The following is a 19004-nucleotide window of genomic DNA, read 5'->3' as shown; positions in this document are numbered from 1 at the left end:
AATTACCCCAAAGTATGACATTTTTACGTACAAAGGATTTTTATCTTTAGTACTAGATATATATATATATATTGCTTGGGCTATAAGAGTTACACCACTATTTTGCATTGTGCTCTGATCATCTTGGTCTTTGGTATAAAATGTGTACCCATTAATGAGATAGCTAGTAAAGGAAATAACTTTTTTATTTGGATCTCTTGCCAACCATTTTAATTTTTTCAGAAACTAAATCAGGATCGGTAGTTAACTTCTCAAGAATTTGTTGTTTCAACCAAACTGTAAAACTCTTATTATGCTTGTTTGCATACCAAATCTCTGATCTATTAGGGTTATCCTGCTTAAGCATCTCTACATACTCCTCAACCTCTACAGAGTTGTGTAGTACATATAAATGTGCTTGTTCCCATTGTAAGTTGGAGATTATAACTACTTTATTACCCATAATTCCTTCTCTATCAATTCTACTATCATGCCGAGAAGTTAGAAGACCAATATGGTTGACATTTGATAAGTACTCAATACAAAATTCAACTACCTCCTCACAAATGTATCGTTCAACTATACAACCTTTAGGTTGACTTCAATTTTTCACATATCCTTTTAGTATCTTCATGTATTGCTCAAATGGATACATCTATCCCAAGAAAACTAGGCCACACATTTGTACCTCTCTAATTAGATGAACAGTGAGGTGCACCATTATATCGAAGAATGCAGGTGGAAAATACATTTCAAGCTCACACAATATTAACACAATTTGGCTTTGCAATCTTGGCAATTTTGTTAGGTCAATCACTTTACTACATATAAACTTGAAGAAGAAACACAATTTTTTGATCGTAGCTTGAACCGTATTAGGTAAAATAGAACGTATAGCCATTGGAATAAAATTTTTCATCAATACATAGTAGTCATGTGATTTTAAACCCTTCAACTTTAAATCCTTTAATGACATAAGGCCCTTAATATTTAAAGAGTACTCCTCTAATTAATCATCCGAATCTCTAATCCCACTTTAATTTTCACTTCATCCTTGATTAACCTTTAAACTTAGGATTAAGAAATTCAAGATGTTACATAAAGAGAAGATGGAGAAAATAAAGAATACTAAGAGCATAAGAGAGAAAATGTGGGAGATAAAATGAATGGCTTGTTCATCTGATTTGAGAGGCTGTGGCATGAATAATGTGGTTTGGCATTAGCTAAAGATAAATTTAAATAAACAAGAAAAGAAAATGAAAGAGAAATGAAAGTCTTGTCACAATTGCAAGAGAAATGAAAATAAAATTTTTTTTATTTAAAATTTTAGTAAATAATAAAAAGTGGCATTTCATGAGTGGTGAAACAGCACCTCTCATCTTTTTTACTAAATTAATATTTTGTTCATATCAACAGTAGAGAGGTGGTATTTCCAATTGAAAATGGCACTTCTCTACTCTGTTAATGATTTAACATTTTATTTTATTAAATTAAATAATTATTTTTTTATAATTTATTTAATTAGTAATTTTAATTAGTATATCTATTATTTAATAAACATATGAAGAGAAGTGGCATTTCCAAACTTAGAAACACCGCCTCCCTTCTTTTTCATTATTTAATTATTTTTATAATATAAAATATTATTTTACTATAAATTATTTAATTAATATAAATTATTAATATATATTATCATTTAATTATTAAAAAGTGGAAAGGTGGCACATTTGCTGGGCTTGGAAACGCTACCACTCTGCCCTGTTATTGATTTAGTATTTTGTATCAAATGAAATAATTATTCTATCATAATTTATTTATTTAATAAATTTAATTAGTTCATCATACTATTTGACAAATAAAATCATAGAGCTAGCATTTGTTGAGCTTGAAAATGCTACCTCTATACTCTCTTAATGATTTAAATTTTTTTTATCATATTCAATAACTATTTTATTATAATTTAGTTATTTAGTATTTATAATTAATATATAATAATATATAAGAAATAAATGAAGAGAAGTGGCATTTTCAAACTTGAAAATGCCACCTCTCTTCTTTTTTCAATATTTAATTATTTTTATAAGATAAAATATTATTTTATTACAATTTATCTAGTTAATATTAATTATTAGTAAATATTATTATTTAATAATTAAAAAGTAGAGAGATGGTGTTTTTTGGGCTTAGAAATGTCACATCTTTGTCCTGTTATTGATTTAGTATTTTTTTATCAAATGAAATAATTATGTTATCATAATTTATTTAATTAATAACATTAATTAGCACATCATATTATTTAATAAATAAAATTAGAGAGGTGGAGTTTTTTGAGCTTGAAAATTCCACCTTTATACTCTCTTATTGATTTAAACTTTTATTTTATCATATTGAATAATGATTTTATTATAATTTAGTTATTTAGTATTTATAATTAATATATAATAATATTTCATGGATAATTGAAGAGAGGTGGCATTTTCAAGCTCAGCAAACACCATCTCTCTGATTTTATTTATTAAATAATATGATATACTAATTAAAATTAACAAGTGAATAAATTATGATAAAATAATTATTTAATCTGATAAAAAAATATTAAATCAATAACAGGGTAGAGAGATGGTGTTTTTAAGCCTAAAAAATGTAACAACTCAAAATTTTAATCTTTAGATTATTAAGAGATTAGTTAAGTTTAATGATAATAATTAAGTAAATTGACATGGTGTGTGTCTAAAAAGGTCTAATATTGATTTTGGTTGTGTTTTAGCCCTAATTATGGGTCTAAAGTGAAGTCGGGCCACTCGGGCATCAAAAAGAGGAGAAAATATGAAGAGAGTGGCTCTGTGCCATATGTCGTGGTATGCAATACATCCGCCACTGTGCATAAATGACCACTGAAGCGAGATGGGCCTCTCTGTGTCGTGCGTCATGGCGCACAACCCTTTTTTGCATAACTTAAGTCATGAATAGACAAAAAATTTGAAGGAGGAAAAGGGAGAAAACAAGAATAAGAAACCAAGCTCTATTAGGGTTCATACTTAGATGACATTAGGAGTATTTTGAAGCTTGAAACACTTAAGGTAAGTACTCTAAACTCCATTTCTACCTATCTCTTCCACATTTATGAAGCTTTTGGTTAAGGTTTGATAATGGGAAATGATTTTCAGTTCATATAGGTTATAGGTCTGAAACCATTGATTTAAACAGAGTTAATGAGAATTGTTTAAGATATATAAACCTAATATTAATAGTTTTCAAGGATATTGGTTGGTGGACCCCATTAATATGCAAAAATAGCAATTATGAGGGTTGTTGGAAGAGTAGTAATGCCATTAATGAAAATTTAATGCCTCATCAATGTTATAGGGAACTAAAGAGAATTAATAAACCTAATAGGTAAGCCCAAGCATAAAGAATATAGGCATTGGGCAATCTAGAAGTGGAAGATAAGAGTTTAAAATGTGTGTTTGGCATTATTTATGAGTTGGGAATTTGACTAATTGTAGATTGAACAATTGGGCACTATATTAGCTTAAGAGATTAAGCATGGAAGCTTAAATATTATGGGATAAACCTTTGACCTATCAAAGGTTTGAGGTAATCGAGGGAACCCTAATTTGGGTAGTTGTTTATTAATTGTGTTTTAATGTAAAATGTGCATGTTTACATGTATGGTTAAATTATGAATGTGAAAGCATTTTTTAAACCTTAATGATTGAGTAAATGGTTGTTCATGCACACTTGTGTGGTCTTGACTTGTAAACTTGAAATCCAAAGTGATTTTTGAAACCATAGATATATGTGTATATTGGAATGATAAGTGTGATGAATATGTGATATAAGATGAATATATTGAGATTGAAAATGATGAATTTATGTGATATATGTAATGCCTCACTGACATTATCATACGCTCCACTATAAAAATCACCAATTAGTTCTAATCTTTGAGTTAAAATTGTTAAAAACATTGAGATCCTAATAAAATATTTCTAGAAAATATTTTTTAATCATTTAGGCTAACCAACCCATACACAATTGCATACACAATGGAAGCATATAGATTTGGTGCATTAAAGGTCAAGAAAACATGTGCATCACTTAAAAATAAAGTGAAAATTTGCATCGTGTTCCACGGATTGTGCCACATGCACTGCGGCATGTGGCACAGGGGCCATAATTGCTTGCTTTGTGCCGTGCACTATGGCATAGGGGTACATGCGCCGCAATGCACACACCTATTTTTGCTGTGAAATGGCAGTTTTTGATACAAAATTCAGATGCTCGCCATTTTCACACAAGAAGTTCGATTGAGATGATTTAAGAACCCACACAAAGCTTATTTCAAAATCTAACTAATGACATTAGTTTTATCCCAATTCGATATTTATATCAAACTTTGGACACTAAAGTGCACTTTGACCATTTTCTATCAATTTGTTATCACCTAAGTGTCTCAATTTGAAACCGATTGTCATTAGCTACTTTTTAGGCCTTGACCAAATTCAAATGAACAAAACACACCTCATTGACTATACACATGCATAATATAATACACACACAAATTTGGCCTATAAATTGTCCATTTCACACTTTGGGCCAAAATCACATTTTCACTTTTCTAGTCTCATATATGGCCAAACCACTCTATATAATCTCTACCCATTTCATATACACACATAACTACATCCATCTACTAGCCTATTTAGTCAGTTCACCTTTCACACATATACAAGGGTTAAGGAGTTCAAAATCATAAAGAACAAACCACAATTAAATCTTATGCACATGTACAAATCTTATGGCAACTTTTACATATACAAGACTAATATTAACCAAATTCATTACACCATATCTTACAAAGATTTAAGCAAGGGATGTCAACTCATCCTATACCCTTTCTCTTTGATCCACTAGTACCAAAATCTAAAAAATGTAAGCAACCACGAGTGAGATAAAAATCTTAGTAAACATATATAGTTCATTAAATGTGTATTACCACAAATAACCATGCCAAAGTAACTAAAAATATTATGTAACATACATATATATATATATATATATAACATATCAATACTAAATCATCTTTTTCACATATAAATCACATTTCAAACACTTTTTACACCACAGCATGATACACTATCCACCAATCCTCCAAAGCTCCTTGACATGAAACTATAAGCTCTTCTGGATCAACCACTTGTTAACTCGAGCTCACTTTCGGTGGTAGAAACACCTGGCCAAAGGTTATCTAACCCACTGATAGACTATGGTATCCCTCTTCACACGCTTGTGATAAAGGTGTCATTGACTCCTAACCGCACCCTAATGGGCACAAAGAGTTGCCAGACTACCAGGATATCCTATGGTAACAGTCCAATAATATGCTGTACCGGATTACCCATGGTAACAACCCATATAATGCTGCACCGGATGTCCCATGATGCTAGCCTGACCATATGAATTTTCTACTCACATATCTCCACACACACACAACCCCACATATCTTGGGTGAACTCCCACCCTCTATAATCATGCTCTTTCACAACTTTCATTACTTATACACCGTTCCTCAATATATATATTTCACATTATATATATATCTATTAAAATCAATAACCTTTCAAGTTCATTTCACAATGCAAAGTTCATGCTAAAACTCATAAATTCACAATTTAACATTTAACATTCACTTCTACACATTTATAATAGTTAATAAACATAATAAATTATATGGTTACTTCAACCCTTATGTTCGATAGAAAGGGTTACCCATATAACTTCACCCCTATTTAAGCTCCTTTCTCGTAACTCGTGCATCACATACTATAATATCACAGAATTGGCATTTAAAGTCAATTTCTCTATTGACCAAAAGTGCCAATTATCGTATTTAAGCACTAAATCATTATCAAATCCACATTTCACACTCAATTATGCACATTACCACTAATCACCCTTTATTTGAAGCTTTAAAATTATCTAACAATTTTTCTCTCACTACTCTCTCTATAAAATTAGGGCAATTCATGGCTAAAGCTTCAAAACTTAATCGTTTTGACTTTAACTAGTTACAAAGCACTAGTTTAACTCCAGAGAACCTATTTGTTACTATAGGATAAGAAATCAACTCTTTAAAACTCTTGAATTCACTTTCTCATTGATTAAGACTAGGAGAAAATAGGGTAGATTTAGTGGTTAAGGCAGTAGGTGACTTACCCAATAAGTAACAAGTTAGAAACACCGTCCTTGCTCTTGATTTAGCTTGCCCTAGCATAGCCTTAGCTCTTCTCCACACCAGACCTCTCCTCCCACGTTTCTCTCTTTTGTTTTTTGAGCTGGACATGTCCCTATTAATATGATTTTTGCTCTACACATTGTGGCATATTTGCCACCTGTTGCGACAAGTGGCATAGTAAAGAAAATCCTTACTATGCTCACATGCTCTACTTCAAGACCCTACTTTTTTACTCATATCTATTCATATAACATCCCAATGAATCAATATATCACTTCATTACTCCGAACTCTAATCCCTACATTAAATTACCAATTCTTCCCTACTCAATCATTAACACAGGATTAAAAATTTGGGATGTTATAGTGTTCCCCTCCTTTTTAAGAATTTTGTCCCCAAAATTGAAACAACCATTAATCACACTTACCTAAGGGAATAACTGAGGGTATAACTATCTCATCTTAGCTTCTTTCTCCCAAGTTGCACCACCAAGAGTCATACCCTTTCAAAATGCTTTCACTAGTTGAATAGTCTTATTTCTTAATGGCTTATCTTTCACATCCATTATTTGTTCCAGTTCTGCTCTATAAGTCATATTTTCTCATAATTCTACTTTTTCATGCTCAATCACATGAGAAAGATCTAGTTGGTACTTCTTGAATTGAGACACATGGAACACATTATAAAGCCCAGATAACTATGGAGGTAAAGCAATTCAATAAGAAACTAGTTCGATCCTCTCCAGGTGATAGGAAATTAGTCGCTTATCCTCAAAATTACACTAAAGCTAACCCTAATGCAATATAGGGCCAACCCTAGGTCATCTCCCAAGGAATGGTTTTAAGTCTAATTGAAAGTTATCTAGTGAAATAAATCAACCAAAGTTTGTAGGAATTTAGTTATCTATCTAATTATCTAAACTAATTACCTAATATGCAAGTAATTAAAATGCTAGTGAAAGTGAGTGAAATGAACTTCCCTTTTTACAATAATGGAACCCTAGAGATTAGTTGATTTTGGACTCATTATCTTCTCATGATTAGGCTAAGTTTAGCTTCCCTTTCCTCTTGACTAAAGCTGTCATGACTTAAGAAAATTATCCTAAGCCAATTAACCTAATTAGCTAACCTCCCTAGGTCTAGATTAAAGTCCCTAGTTCAATTAACCAATTGGTGAAGACATTAGCCAAGTGATTCATTCAAAATCCTCTCTCAACAGCCATGGTCAAACACATAAATTGAGCAACCACAAGATTATGTCAAGCTACTCAACAACACAAGCATTAACACCACAAGATTATGCAATATTAACACAAGAAATTCACTAATTGAAAAACACAAGATTATGTGCCAAACAAAGAGTGGCAAAATTCAGTCATGGCTGTCCAAGGAAGAAATTAAATGAAACAATCCTCTCTCTTTACATCAACATCAAATTCAAATTAGAATTTATAAGCTAAGATGATTAACCCTAGATTAAGGAATCTAACCATCTAGTAAAAAGAGAAGAGGATAGGAAACAAAAGAACTTAGCCAATTTGAAGCTCAAGACTCATCCTCCATCTTCATCTCTCTAGGATTCCACAAAGAAACTTAGCCAATCTTCATCTTCAAGAACCCTAGTGATTGCTTGTGAAGGCCAAACTCCATAGCTCTTGAATGATGGAAATGAGCTTCAATCCTTGTGAAAATGGAAGGGATGGAACGAAAATGAAGAGAGGAGAAGAATGGTATGAGTTTTGTGGAGGTTTGGTGGCTGAAAATGGAGGTTAGGGTGCTGGAAAATGAAGAACAAAAGAGAGAAAATGAAGAACACTATGAACAAGAGAGAGAGAATGTGGAAGATGAATGAGATATGTGTTGGATCCCATTTGAGGCTTAAAATGGCGTGCTCCTTGGTGTCTCCCATCAGCTGAAGCTTAATTAAAATAAGGAAAAAGAAATTAAAATGTAAATGGGAGCCTTGTCACACTTGCAAGGTGGCAACTTCCTATTGGTTTGTAGATGATTCCAATGTGTGCCTAATTTCCCATGTGTCATCCACATCATTTTAGCTGATTTAACCTCTCAAAATAATCATAATTCACGTGCAAACCATCAGCCATTGACCTCAAGGAGTGTTGACCTCAATTGCCCAATTGATGCACAAGTCACATGCCACCTATGTCACATAAATCACATAATTCAATTAAATACCATATGATATAATAAAATCTAATTCATGTCCAGAATTAAATTCATATTTAGAAGGGGAAATTTATTAAATTAACCAAGTTTCAGGCTGCACAAAATTATATAAAAATTTTCACACAAAGGCAAACCAAAAACTAGGACAAACTAAGACACTTAAGAAAGTGTTGACTTTTTTATTTAATTACTCCCAAACTAAAATGAATTTTAAAAATATAATTTCACCATTCATCAACTGGACATAAAATGCACTTTGTCAATTTTTCTTGTACATTTTCTCAAAAGTTCATTTTTTGGACCAAAATGCCCCTAGTGCACTGATCTTAGAAACTTAGGCAAAGTTTCAAATCTAATGCAATGTGTGCACTTGAAGGTGATAAATAATTAATAAAATGGTCCTAATTGACAAATAAAAGTGGGTAACAAATGTGTTCTATCAATTCCCCCACACTTAGCTTTTGCACTCCGGGCAAAATCAAGTGAAAAAGGTCCCAAAAGAAACTATAAGACAAAGAAATAAGAGAAAAACATTGTTTCAAGTCACTAAAATACTAGCTCATGAACTTCTACAAATTATCAATCAATGTGGCAATAATTACGAAAGAATTATGCACATCACAAACAAACCGTTACCAAGAATCAATGTCAAAGAGTAAGCCTCTCTAGGTTAAGTGTTTGCTCTCATCACTCAAAGTGTATAAGGTATTAAATTTCACTCAAAATTTCTTAGGATAAACCCTACTATGAATTTGTAACCCTTCTACATCTCCATCACTAAATAGCACTTGCAATCAAGAATCAAATGGACTTTATTAGGTTGTGATATAGGTAATGAAAGGATGTCTAAGAAATGCATGTATATAAAAAAAATAGGGTTAGCATCAAAATAATGCTAAATCAAGATATATCCCCTTAATATGCAAAGCATAACCTAACTCAATTGAGTGAACACCTTAACACAATGAGGATGGAAAGAAATGATAAGAAATAATAAAACAAATGGAATGGATGAGCTAGGCAACTTTTTATTTTTATTTTTATTTTTTTTTCTTTTCTTTTTTTTTTTTCTTCTTTTTTTTTTCTTTTTCTAGCAACTTTATTTCTTTTCTTTTTGACTATATTTTTTTTTCAAATCTATCTTTGTTGTTTTTTTTTTTTTGTTGTCCCTAACTCTTTGAAAACAATGGAAGTAATGGATAGAGAAATGATAATAAGCATCCACTCATTTGATCTAGGACATGCAATAAATATTAAAAAGACATATAAAAGTGTAACATGCATTCCTTGGGGAAAAATAGGGTGAATATTTTTTTTTAAGAATCAAACCAAAGGCTCAAAGTGGCTAACAAAGGATAATAAATAATAATAGGTTGGCTATTTGGCTCTTGGCTATTTTTTATGAATGCCATCTCTCATCTCCTATCAAACAAGTGCAAGATATATGGTCTTAATTAAGAAGTGAAACAAATTCTAGAGGGTAACATCACTAAGGAATTAATCACACATGAGTGTTTAGCCTCTTCCATGAAAGGGTAATATGCCACTCTAATCCATTAATTCAAGGTAAAAGAATGTTCACTTCACACCTATTCAATCCTAAAAATTACCACATCTCAAGAATCAAAATATCCATTCAAGAGCTAGGTAATTAAGTAACCTCAAACAAAACAAAACAAAGCAATTTTTTTATTTTTTTTAATAATTTTTTTTTTTGCAAAACCAAACAAACAAAACAAACAAAACCAAACAAACAAAACAAAATGTTTATTTCTCTCCCCCACACTTAAATCATGCATTGTCCTCAATGTATGTATAGACTAGTGATAAAATAAGGTGAGATCAATAATGAATGCATAACAAAAGTGTGGTCCAGAAATTTTTTTTTTTCAAACTAAAACACAAAACAAAGAAGTCAAATAAAACAAATAAACTCTAACTTTCTTACTAGGTTCATCTCCCCCACACTTGCAATTTACTCAATCAACAAATCAAAGCATAAAGCAAAGTAAAGTAAAAAGAAAGGGTGAAGAAGATACAACCTAGTTTAAATCTCCACAAGCTCTTGAAGTTGAAATTTTCATCTTTGAGGAGTAACATGAAGCTACTCATTATCATCTTCATTCCAAGCATCTTAGGTGGAGGCTCAAGATCAATTTGTAATGGCTCCAAGATGTATGGTGTAGAATTTTCATAACTTTATGTGGTTGATCATCTTCATGGTTAGCCAAGGTCTCTTCCATTGCAATGATAAATCCTCTAAGTACATGGGGGTTCTTGGCCATATCATCATTTAGACCTATAAAATCAACAAAGAACCCTTCCTCAAGCATATTGGGTTCTAAAGAAGTGCACTCATGATTAATTTCACTCAAACATACATCATCAATTATTTTATCAAGTAAATGATTGCTACTATTTTCAAGCACAAATGAATTAATTTCTAAACAAATAGGGCATGGAGAATCATGTGAACAATCACAAGTGAATAGGAAATTAGAACAAGTACTATGAAACAAAGCCAACTCATCATCAAAATCATCAAGCATTAAATCAATATTATTCTCATTACTATTTGGCTTTGTAAAATCAATTCCTTGATTTTCAACCTCCTTGTCATCTTGAGTTATTTTCAATTCCTTGTTCAAATCCTTAGTAGGAGCTACAGCCTTTTCAAGTTGAGCAAGTTCCTCTTTGAAATCAAGAGATGGTTTGGCTACATTGCCTTGTTCACCTACAAAAGAAGGTAAACAACCTTTCTCAAGCACATCATGGTTAGAAGAAACAAGTGCATGTGCACTATTAACAATATCACAAGAAGGAATTGGAATTTCAAGCATACAAGATACATCATCGCCACCATCAACATCCATTTCATTTTCTTTATTCAAGCTAAGTGAAGAGTCAACACTTTCAATGATATTTGAATTTAAATCAAGAGAATTATCATGTGAACTCAAAGTGTTTTTCTCCCAAGGGTATACTTTTTCACAATATGATTCATGCTCAAACATCCAAGGTGATTCAACTATAATTTCTTCATCTACGTCATCATCATTTAAATCATTATGCTCATCATTAGATAAAGTCAAATGTGAAGAAGAATCAACCTCAATAGGAATAGGAGAAATTACCTCTTGAAGTAAGGGTTGGATTGACTCCTTCTCTTTTGGAGATTGAGTGGCTTGAGGTGTATTTATATTCTCAATAGCTTCATGAGCAACTTTTTGTGTGTCTTCAACTTGAAACATGTAATTTCTCTCTTGTGAGGCTTGGGCTACTCCATGTGGTTCACAATATCCTTTTAGAATAGGACAATCATAATAGAAGTGGGAGATAGCCTCACAATGCACACAATAAAATTTACCCCTTTGTGCATATAATTTTTCTAGATGCTCAATGTCAATGGATGGTGTACGCTCAACATGAGTGCTTAGATTGGATTCAAAACTCATGGGATTGAAAAATTCATAATTGTGACTTGGATGGAAATGATCATGATATGGGGGTGGATAATCAAAGTTATATTGTTGAAATTGATTATGGAAATGGGATGTATGGTCAATGTTAAGCGCTGGAAATGGATGGGAATGGATGTCAAATGAATGATGGAATGAATCATGATCATGAAACCAAGCCATAAAATGCAATGAAATTTATATCCACAAGCAATGATTCAAATTCAAGCTCAAAATGATGGAAAGACCAAGGAAGCTCAAATGATATGCCCTTTGCAAGTGTATGAGTGGAAATGCAAGCAAACAAAAATCAAGAGAAATTTTTTTTTCTTTTTTTTTCTATTAGAATTAAAAACAATAAAAATAAAAAAAAATCAAAAACAACACCAAACAAGTAGAAAGAGAGTTAGAAATGCTCAATCAAGAAGCTTTGACAATTCTGGAATTTGCACAGTAGGCTTTCTGGAGATAGTGAACTTGTGGATTTTTTAGCAGCCAATCCATATGAGAAATTCACCTGAAACTTTTATGAGATACACAAGAGATATTCAGAAAAATTATATAAAACTTTCAGATTACAAATCCCTCCCAATCGTTCCCAGAATTTTTCACAATTTGGTCCACAGGTCTGGAGAAACAGGATTTCGTCCAGAAGACCTTCAGAGCTTCTAACAAACTTTCAAATAGGAAAATGGAAAAATTGAAGAAAATCCTAAACACAAGAAACAAATATAAGACAGTGATAAGAAAAATGAAACTCAAATCAATCAATTTGAACGCACAAAGAGGAAGATATGCTAACTCAAAGTTGAAACAGGGTTTTGGGAATCCTCTGTAATGGCTCCCTGGACCTTGTTAGATTGTAAAATTTCCACAGGACACTTCCCACGTCCAAAATTGACCAAACCAATTTTAAAGTGAAGCTAAGATATAGAGCTTTCAATGAAATAAATTTTAAGTTCAAATTCCCTCAGACTCATTCCCAGTTAATTTTTCAATTTCAGACAGAGACACTAGAAACAGAGTATTTTCAGCTCTACACCAAACCAACGAAAATTGCACTAATTTTTTTTTTTCAAAACAGAATAAAAACACTCAAAACACACAAAAAACACTAAACAAAACACGAAACACAAATTTTTATAATTTTTCAAAAAAATTTTCCAGGAACACTAAAAATGTAAATTAGGTACTAAACAACCTTAGAATTAAACTTAAACCATTCCCCGGCAACGGCGCCAAAATTTGATAGGAAATTAGTCGCTTATCCTCAAAATTACACTAAAGCTAACCCTAATGCAATATAGGGCCAACCCTAGGTCATCTCCCAAGGAATGGTTTTAAGTCTAATTGAAAGTTATCTAGTGAAATAAATCAACCAAAGTTTGTAGGAATTTAGTTATCTAGCTAATTATCTAAACTAATTACCTAATATGCAAGTAATTAAAATGCTAGTGAAAGTGAGTGAAATGAACTTCCCTTTTTACAATAATGGAACCCTAGAGATTAGTTGATTTTGGACTCATTATCTTCTCATGATTAGGCTAAGTTTAGCTTCCCTTTCCTCTTGACTAAAGCTGTCATGACTTAAGAAAATTATCCTAAGCCAATTAACCTAATTAGCTAACCTCCCTAGGTCTTAGATTAAAGTCCCTAGTTCAATTAACCAATTGGTGAAGACATTAGCCAAGTGATTCATTCAAAATCCTCTCTCAACAGCCATGGTCAAACACATAAATTGAGCAACCACAAGATTATGTCAAGCTACTCAACAACACAAGCATTAACACCACAAGATTATGCAATATTAACACAAGAAATTCACTAATTGAAAAACACAAGATTATGTGCCAAACAAAGAGTGGCAAAATTCAGTCATGGCTGTCCAAGGAAGAAATTAAATGAAACAATCCTCTCTCTTTACATCAACATCAAATTCAAATTAGAATTTATAAGCTAAGATGATTAAACCCTAGATTAAGGAATCTAACCATCTAGTAAAAAGAGAAGAGGATAGGAAACAAAAGAACTTAGCCAATTTGAAGCTCAAGACTCATCCTCCATCTTCATCTCTCTAGGATTCCACAAAGAAACTTAGCCAATCTTCATCTTCAAGAACCCTAGTGATTGCTTGTGAAGGCCAAACTCCATAGCTCTTGAATGATGGAAATGAGCTTCAATCCTTGTGAAAATGGAAGGGATGGAACGAAAATGAAGAGAGGAGAAGAATGGTATGAGTTTTGTGGAGGTTTGGTGGCTGAAAATGGAGGTTAGGGTGCTGGAAAATGAAGAACAAAAGAGAGAAAATGAAGAACACTATGAACAAGAGAGAGAGAATGTGGAAGATGAATGAGATATGTGTTGGATCCCATTTGAGGCTTAAAATGGCGTGCTCCTTGGTGTCTCCCATCAGCTGAAGCTTAATTAAAATAAGGAAAAAGAAATTAAAATGTAAATGGGAGCCTTGTCACACTTGCAAGGTGGCAACTTCCTATTGGTTTGTAGATGATTCCAATGTGTGCCTAATTTCCCATGTGTCATCCACATCATTTTAGCTGATTTAACCTCTCAAAATAATCATAATTCACGTGCAAACCATCAGCCATTGACCTCAAGGAGTGTTGACCTCAATTGCCCAATTGATGCACAAGTCACATGCCACCTATGTCACATAAATCACATAATTCAATTAAATACCATATGATATAATAAAATCTAATTCATGTCCAGAATTAAATTCATATTTAGAAGGGGAAATTTATTAAATTAACCAAGTTTCAGGCTGCACAAAATTATATAAAAATTTTCACACAAAGGCAAACCAAAAACTAGGACAAACTAAGACACTTAAGAAAGTGTTGACTTTTTTATTTAATTACTCCCAAACTAAAATGAATTTTAAAAATATAATTTCACCATTCATCAACTGGACATAAAATGCACTTTGTCAATTTTTCTTGTACATTTTCTCAAAAGTTCATTTTTTGGACCAAAATGCCCCTAGTGCACTGATCTTAGAAACTTAGGCAAAGTTTCAAATCTAATGCAATGTGTGCACTTGAAGGTGATAAATAATTAATAAAATGGTCCTAATTGACAAATAAAAGTGGGTAACAAATGTGTTCTATCACCAGGACTTCGAATGGACCCATGAATCCAGGAGTCAATTTCTTGGCTCTAATTGATCTCCCAATTCCTGTTATAAGCGTAACTTTCAAAAATACGTGATCACCTATCAGAAATTCTAATGGTCTCCTTCTTCGATCAGCATAGCTCTTTTGCCTGCTTTGAGCTGTCAATAACTTTTGTCGCATCAACTCAATCTTCTGAGTAGTTTGATCCATAATATCTAGCCCTACTATGCTTCTTTCACTCAGTTTGGTCTAACATAGAGGTGATCTACACTTCCTTTCATATAATGCTTCATATGGAGCCATTTGAATGCTAGAATGATAACTATTATTGTATGCAAATTCGGCCAATGGCAAATAGCTATTCGAACTACCACAAAACTCTAACACACAAGATCGCAACATACCTTATAGAGTCTAAATGGTTTGCTCCGTTTATCCATTAGTCTAAGGATGATAAGTGGTACTAAACTTCAAAGTAGTACCCATGGCTCTTTGTAAATACTCTCCAGAACCTGGATGTAAATCTCGAATTTTAATTAGAGACTATTTCCTTAGGCACTCTATACAAATGTACAACCTCTTGAATATAGGTCTCAGCCATCTTCTCTAAAGAATCACTAATCCTAATGGCTAAAAAGTGAGCTGACTTAATCAATCGGTCAGCAATCACCCAAATAACATAATGCCCCGATTGAGTTCTTGGGAATCCAAAGATGAAATCCATAGAAATACTGTCCCATTTTCACTTAGGTATTTCGAATGGCTGTAGTGTCTCAGCCAGCGTCTGATGTTCAATTTTCACTTTTTGGCAAGTCAGGCACCGCGCTACAAACTCTGTCACCTCTCTTTTCATTCCTGGCTACCACCAATAAAGCTTAATGTCCTGATACATCTTCATAGCTCCTGGGTGAATAGTGTACTTGCTACAATGTGCTTCATTTAGAATCACCCTTTTCAAATCTTCATCGTTAGGCACACAAATTCTATCTCAATAAACTATAAATCCATCATCATTAAAGCTAAAATCTGTAGCCAGATTCAATTCAATTTTTTCTCGAATCTTAAGAAGATACTCATCTTCTAAATATGCCATTCTCAATTCCTTCTAAAAATCACTATTGATCACAGTAGTATAAGCACCAACTAAAACTTTTAACGGTGCATCTTGTTGAGAATTAATGAAAGACTCTATTAGATTGTGTTCTCAGATTATCTATATGTAGCATCTTTTTGCTCAATGCATCAGCTACCATGTTAGCTTTCCCCGGATGATATTTCAATTCAAAGTTATAGTCTTTAAGCAATTCCATCCATCTTCTTTGTCTCATATTCAATTCCGTCTGGTCCATTAAATACTTTAAACTCTTATGTTTACTGAACACGCTAAACACTAACCCAAACAAATAATAATGCCAAATCTTCAGTGCAAAAACCACTACCACCAATTTTAAATCATGATCTGGGTAGTTCTCTTCATTTGGCCTAAGTTCTCTTAATGCATATGCCACCACTCTTCCATCTTGCATTAGTACATAACCCAAACCTCTTAGGGAAGCATATATATACACCTCATATGATAGTCTCGAATTCAAAATTATTAACACAGGTGCAGTTATTAATCTCTCTTTCAGCTTCTGAAATGCAATCTCACACTATCATCCCAAATAAAAAGTTGATCTTTCCAGTCAATTTCGTCAATAAGAAAGCAATTTGAGAGAAATCTTGGATAAACCTTCGATAATATCCAGCTAATCCCAAAAAACTTTAAATTTTCGTAACTGAACTTGGCCATTCCCATTTCAATACAGCATCAACTTTATAAGGATCAATAGAAATCCCATCTGCTGATACCACATGGCCTAAAAATCTAACTTCTCTTAGCTAAAACTCGCACTTACTAAGCTTAGCATAGAGTTTATTCTCTTTAAGAATCTGAAAGACAATCCAGAGATGTTTGGCATGTTGTTCCTCATCTTCCGAATAAACCATAATGTCATCGATGAAAACCACAACAAACTGGTCTAAATATGGTCTAAAGATACGGTTCATGTAATCCATGAAAATCACAGGTGTATTAATCAGACCAAATGGCATGACAAGGAACTCATAGTGCCCATAACGCGTATGAAAGGCTATCTTAGGTACATCTTTCTCAAAAACCTTTAACTAATGATACCCTGACCTCAAGTCAATCTTGGAAAAGACTGAGGCTCCAGCCAATTGATCTAACAGATCATCGACCCTGGGTAATGGGTACTTATTCTTTACCATCACCTTGTTTAATTACCGGTAATTGATACATAATCGCAGACTACCATCTTTCTTTCTTACAAATAATGCTGGCGAACCCTAAGGTGATATACTCGGCTTGATGAATCCTTTGTTAAGAAAATCATCAATCTACTTCTTCAATTCACTTAACTCTAAAGGTGACATCCGATAAGGGGCTTTAGAAATTGGTTTTGTACCAGGAACCAAATCTATTGAGAATTCAACTTCTCTTTCTGGAGGTAATCCAAACATCTCCTAAGAAAATACCTTGGGAAATTCACTTACCACTCCAATCTTCTCAATACCACCGTCATACATGCTACTGGCAATACAAACTAATATGTAGGCATCATACCCTTGCTTGATTAGCTTCTCAGCTTGTACAATTGATAGGAACTTAAGTTGCTCAGTAGAACTAGTTCCTGCCAATAACACCGACAAAGACAATAACTTCCTAGCACAGTCTAGCGTAGAATTATTAGTTGCTAGCCAATCAATGCCAACTATCACATTAATCCCTTTCATGAGAATGCAAATTAGATCGATCATAGATACTCAATCCTCAAATACAATCTCAACTCTCTAACATGCTCTACTGGTAATACTTGAGAGTTCGAAAGGTGTAATTTCTTTAATTATCATAGGTAACTCTTTCAATTCTAACTTCAATCTATCTACACATTCTTTTAAAATGAATAAATGAGTAGCTCCTGAATTAAATAAAGCTTCAATTCTATTACCATAGATAGAAATAATACCTTTGATCAGGTTCGAAGACACTCTAGCCTCTTCTTGTGTCACAGCAAACACTTGTCTTAAAACCGTAGCACACTGCTTTGCCATTTCAACTCCACCATTTTCCTGTATGGAATCTGCCACAGACACTGCACTATGTGTTTGAGGCTTGCCTTGGAGGTTGTTGAGGCCTAATTTTGACCCTAGTACTCCTCAATATAGATCCTCTCTGAACTGATCAAGTCTGAAAACCTCTACCAAGACTTCTCTTCCCATAAGCTCTAGAACTGCTTGAGCTATACACAGGCTTCTTCGATACGCCACCCGACGGACCTAAAGAAGGTGTAAATCTTCCCACACTATCCCTTTTCTTCTCAACCTCTACTTCTTTGCCTCTTTTCACAATTGTTCTTTACTTATGACATATGTCCTCATAAGTAGTGATATCGAACAGAGTAATTTGCTACCTATATTCTGGATGCATCTTTTCTAAAAACCATTCTACCTTCCACTTAGTGTGATTATGATGTTGTAGATAAGTAGAATAGGCTGAATGTATGGAACTCTTCCTCTTTCTCAGTACGAAAAGATGCTAGGAAATAATAGTCGAAGGATACCTTCTTGAATTCTTCCCAAGAATACCACACACCATCAGTCAGCCTTACTAAATCCCACCATCTCTTGGCTGCTCTGACTAGCTGGATCGTGGCTATGGTTACTCTCTACTCTCAAGTACAAGTCACCACCTCAAATATTGTCTCGAGGCGCTCAATCCACTGTTCAGCTTTTCCTTCTCTCATACTATCATCAAAAATTGGTATATTAAACCTCATATATGTCTTCTAGGCTCGGTCAATAGACATATTTATAACAACTCCCACAGTCTGTCCACCACTCAAAGCTTGAGGCGGCTCAGGTCTACAATGAACTTCTTCTAGTATTGGCCTCTCTTGATCTTCTCTTGCCTCTTCTTGATCTCTACCCTGTAATAACACATCAAGCT

The sequence above is a fragment of the Prosopis cineraria genome, unplaced genomic scaffold (assembly GCF_029017545.1).
Source record: "Prosopis cineraria cultivar Desert tree isolate PC_DT_omini unplaced genomic scaffold, ASM2901754v1 PC5, whole genome shotgun sequence".
Taxonomy (NCBI): Eukaryota; Viridiplantae; Streptophyta; class Magnoliopsida; order Fabales; family Fabaceae; genus Prosopis; species Prosopis cineraria.
The sequence above is the reverse complement of the archived record's forward strand: the minus strand, read 5'-3'. Positions refer to the sequence as shown.